The 5,471-nt window shown below is 39.1% G+C and overlaps 1 pseudogene; it reads right to left on the bottom strand.

The window, feature by feature from the left end:
* Positions 1–4,242: 4,242 nt before the first annotated feature.
* Positions 4,243–5,187, bottom strand: LOC129647745 (aldo-keto reductase family 1 member B1-like; annotated as a pseudogene).
* Positions 5,188–5,471: the final 284 nt, after the last annotated feature.

Here is a 5,471-nt window from a genome sequence, read left to right as displayed (position 1 = left end):
CAAATTGTAATATGCTACTACATCCCAATTATTCTTTGTGGTACCATTAAAACTATTATGTAGTTTCATTTATTTGGGAAAACATATTGATAGCTTGTGTTTTCTTGATTCTAGTTCTTACCTGGTGGGGTATGTGAAGAATAAGACTTTATAGTATATCAGTTATTTCAAGGTTTTTTTTTCCTTTTCTTTTAAAAATTAATTTATTTCTTAGTGAAGGATAATTGCTTTACAGAATTTTGTTAGTTTCTGCCAAACAGCAACATGAATCAGCCATCAGTATACATATGTCCCCTTCCTCTTGGAGAGGTTTCAAGGTTTCTAATGCACCTTTCCTTTAATCAAATGAAGAATCTGTCAAGCATTTAACAGGAACTTATAGTTTAGCTTTTTGGACAATGAAATGTTCAACTTATGAACAAATCAAAGGTCAAACCCAGCAGGAATCAAATTAGTATAAAAGAGTAGGTGAAATTTTAAGAACTGTGTATTAGGACTGTTCTCTCTCTCCAGCTATGAGAGGTGAAAGGGAAGAACTCTTTTTCTATACTCACGCATCTGACACTGCTGCTGCTGCTAAGTCACTTCAGTCGTGTCCGTCTCTGTGCAACCCCAGAGATGGCAGCCCACCAGGCTCCCCCGTCCCTGGGATTCTCCAGACAAGAACCCTGGAGTGGCTTGCCATTTCCTTCTCCAATGCATGAAAGTGAAAAGTGAAAGTGAAGTCACTCAGTCGTGTCTGACTCTTAGCGACCACATGGACTGCAGCCTACCAGGCTCCTCCATCCATGGGATTTTCCAGGCAAGAGTACTGGAGTGGGGTGCCATTGTCTTCTCCGCATCTGACACTAACTACCCAGAATTAGCACAGATACCACAGGTTAAGGGCTCAGTCCCACAGGACTGTCCCCACTTCTCAAGTCTAGAACTGCTATACTTCTGGCCAACTGGTTCCATTACAGAGGTTATCACAATCCCTCTTCTAACATTCAATAATTTTCTAGAATGCTTCACAGAACTCAGGAAAGTACTTTGCTTGGCACACTACAGTCCATGGGGTTGCAAAGGGTCAGACACAACTGAGTGACTGAGCTCAGCACAACAGCATTTTAAAGGATATAGTAATAACTCAGAAACAGCCATGTGGAAGATAGCCAAGACAAGATAAGGCATGTCTACATGCCTTCTAAGGAATGAAATGTTTCTATGCTGTCTCCAGGGATGCCTCCTTCTAGCACCAAGACATATTCACCAAACCTGAATTTCTTGGAACTCCTTAGTTTAAGGTTTTTGTAAAGGTTCCATTAAACAGGCATGATTAACTAAATCACTGACCACTGGTGATTAACTCACCCTTGTTCCTCTCCCCTCCCCAATGATCAGGGAGTGGGGCTGAAAGTTCTAACTCTTTTAATCACTTAGTTTTTTCTGGCGGCAACCAACCCACATCCTCCAAGAGTCACCACACTATCAAGAACTCAGGTTTGATAGAAAGGGACTCATTATGAATAACAAAAGATTCTCCTCTCACCGCTAACAGTCAGGCAATTCCAAGGATTTTAGCAGTTCTATGTCAGGAATCAGAGATAGAGATCAAAACATATTTCTTATTATGCTACAGAAACAATTCAGTTTAATCATTGACTGGATATGCATGAAGCTCAATAACTAGGCTGTACATATGATGAACATGATTGTTTCGAAAAAGTGTGAATCAAATACTGATGACTTGCAAGGAGTATGAGGTTTTTAAACTGAAGAAGGAAAGAAAAAGCCAGGGAGATAGAGATAGGGAGATGGTAATTAATTGCGTGTACTTGCTAAGTCACTTCAGTTGTGTTCAACTCTTTGCGACCCTATGGATCATAGACTACTAGGCTCCTCTGTCCATGGGATTCTCCAGGCAAGAATACCAGAGTGGGTTGCCATGCCCTCCTCCAGGGGATCTTTTGGACCCAGGGATAGAAGCTATGTCTCATACTTCTCCTGCATTGGCAGGCAGGTTCTTTACCACTGGTGCTACCTAGTAAGCCCAAGTAAAAGTTCATATGGTTAAAATCATTTGCTTTATTGAATATGCATATTTTATATCTACAAATAATAAAGGGGGAGGGAAATTTCAGATTTTATTCCAGAGAGTTACTCACATGCTGAATTCATATAATGTACACTGTATCGGTGAAAATCACCCATATGTTATTAATAGCATACACAAAATATACAGGAGTAGAAAAGTAGAAATGTAGTTTCCAACCTCTAGGTATGTGAAAACATATTTTAAAAAGTAAATTAAAAATGTAATATATATCTATAACGTTGAAATGCTCTAAAAACTGCTTTTATTGAACACACAGAATTATGATTTATTTTTTTAAATCTAGAGAAACAAAAGACAGATTAGGTCTTATGATACTCAAATTTTCTTTATTTGATATCAATTGAAAAAGGAAAATTGAGTCATTTGCTCTTCTTAAATTGATTGTTTTATCAGTATGTCATTCTTAACAAAAAAATAAAGTAATTGAATAAAAAAATGAATGTTTCAGAGTTAACCAGAGAAAGAAAAGATGGGTACCTCCTTTTTATTCTAAAGTTAATTATGCTGGAATACATTTTTATTACATAAAATTAGAAGATTCTCATTAGCCAAAAAATAATTGGAATATTTATATTCTTCTCCTAGAGGTAACTATTACTAACCTTTGGTAAAGTTTCTTTCAGAATTTTTTCATTACATATTATTCATTAAATGAATATTTTTATAAGATCAAGCAGCCAAAGATTTTTTTCACTAAATTATATATCAAAAACATGCTTCTACAGTATAAAAGTGTCCTTCAATATAATTGGATACAATGTTTTATCTTATTTATGAATTAATAATGAGTTATTTAATTGTTATAACAACAGAGAGACATTTAAAGGGAATTTAAATGGCTAGAAGAGGTCAAGAAGGTAACTTAAATCTTTGATTTAGACAATAATGCTTCTGAAACAACCAGAGAACCCAAGCCTAGCCTAATAGATTTTAAGTATAATTTAAAATAAAAAGTGAAACAAAAATTACATTTTTAAATTGAGAAAAAATAAAAATATTTATTTTGTACCATACCTGATAGTTCACATATTTGAAGACTTTCATGGGTCTCATTCAGTTGAGATCCAAATTATTCTGTACTTTTTAGATTTTTTAGTCCCTGCCTTTATGACACTAAGGAAAAAAAATAAAAAAACAAAAACTTCTGAGAAGTCCAGTCCAGAGTATCATCTTCTGTAGCTGATTTTCTTTTCCTTCTGCAAGGTTCTACAGGATATGATCTTTTTTTTTCTTTCTTCTAATTGTTTGAGATATTGAAAAGACTTGCAAAAACAATACAGAGAATTTTGCTTTTCACAAAAAATTTCTAAATATTAATATTAATATTTCACCACATTTGCTCCTCTATTGCTTTATATTTATATAAAATTACCCCTGGTGGCTCAGACAGTAAAGAATCTGCCTGCAATGTGGGAGACCTGGGTTTAATCTCTGGATTAGGAAGATCCACTGGAGAAAGCATGGCAACCCACTCTAGTATTCTTGCCTGAAAAACCCCTATGGTCAGAGGCCCCTGGTGGGCTACAGCCCATGGGGTTACAAAGAGTCAGACAGAACTGAGAAACTAAGCACAGCACAGCGCTGATTGGAGTGCTATTTCTTAAATTGTGGTTTTTTAGATTATGTAAGTGTTTTTAACTAAAACCACAACTCCTCCTAATTTAGACCAGTAATTGCATATACTTTTCCCCAAGGACCTTATTTAAAGCAAAGAAAAAACATCTTTACTCTTGCTTTGCTGTTCTGTTTGTTTTACTGGTAGATTTTTTTTTTTTTTTTTTTTTTCCATAAGAACACTTTTTATTTGAGGCAAAGAAAAGTCTAGCTGAAAGGATTACTGTACCAAGCAATCAAAATCCCACTGTTAGAGGCACTATTCTGATTTAGTAAATTCAGTTTAGAAAAGAGTATTTGGGTTGCATGTTCCCCAGTTCCCCAGACAAGAAAGGCAAAGGAAAACTGAAGAGACTTCTACTAATCTACTGATTCTGTTCTTTGGACCCAACACCAAGCTGGCCGAGCCCTCACCGGTTTGTCTAGAAGTCGCTGATCCACCACTGAGGGACACGGGCCAACTTACGCAACACACAGGAAAAGAGGTGGGGGATGGCAGGTCATCTGGCCAAGGGCAGACACCCGCAGCTTCAAAACTCCTTGTGAAAGGGGTAATCCCCGTGGGAGGCACAACTCATCAAGGCACAAGCCCTCCAGTCCCTGTTGTAGTTGAGCAAGGTGGTCATATCCTCCTTGTTCAGTTCAAAGTCAAAGACCCGGAAGTTCTCAGCAATGTGTTCAGGCGTCACCGACTTGGGGATCACAATCAGGTTCCTCTGCATGGGGAATCAGATCAGCACCTGGGCTGTGCTTTTATTGTGCTTGTCTGCAATCGCTCTGATCCTCAGGTCCTCCAGTATGGCAGGGTCCTCGGGCTTGGCCCAGGGCCTGTTGGGAGAGCCGAGAGGACTATAGGCAGTCACCACAGTGCCTTTGGAGTTGCAGTACTGGATTAACTTCTGAATGAGGTATGAGTGGCACTCGATCTGGTTAACCACCGGCTTGTATTTTAAGCCAGGTTTGTTTAAGAATCTCCACTTGGAGATGGTTAAAGTTGGAGACTCCAATAACTTTCACCAGCCCTTCGTCCACCGGCTCTTCCATGGCCGTCCAGGTATCCATGAAATCTTTCTCACTGGGAATCACGTCGATGTCCTCATCCAAAGGGAAAAAGTCTTTCCCAGGCTTGAAGCCCATGGGCCAGTGGATGAGGTAGAGGTCCAGGTAATTCAGCTTCAGGTCGCTGAGCGTCTTTTGGCAGGCTCCTTTCACCGGGTCCTTGTTGTGATATGTGCACCGCAGCTTGCTGATGATGAAGAGGTCCTCATATTTCACAACCTTCTCCTGCAGCTTCACGTAGAGGGCCAAACCCACCTCATTCTCATTCTGGTACATGTGGGCACAGTCAATGTGACAGTACCCAGAGTCAATCGCCACCTTCACAGCCTCTGTCACTTTACCTGGAGGGGACTTCCAGGTGCCCAGCCCCAAGATGGGCATCTTGGCGCAGTGTAGAGCACGATGTGGTTGGCCATGACTGCTGAGCTGCGCTGACAGGGATCAGAGGACCGTGGTAGATATTTTTCTAGTCTACTTTTTTTCACTGAAGATATAGTGGCTTAAGTATTATCAATGTATGGGAGGATCTCAATTCTGTTGCTTCTGAGACCTTTCCCCTTTTTCCAAGTGATGATCAATACCCACAGTTTTAGGGTCCTGGTATCAGCATATGTCTGTAAGATATGTGTCTATAGTTATATATTTATAGCTGTGGCTTCATTTTTTGTTCATCACTTTCATTTCAACTTATTTTTTTCAC

This window comes from Bubalus kerabau, chromosome 3 (genome assembly GCF_029407905.1).
Source record: "Bubalus kerabau isolate K-KA32 ecotype Philippines breed swamp buffalo chromosome 3, PCC_UOA_SB_1v2, whole genome shotgun sequence".
In the NCBI taxonomy this organism is placed as follows: domain Eukaryota; kingdom Metazoa; phylum Chordata; class Mammalia; order Artiodactyla; family Bovidae; genus Bubalus; species Bubalus kerabau.
Note: the sequence above shows the minus strand (reverse complement) of the source record. Positions and strands in the feature narration are given on the sequence as shown.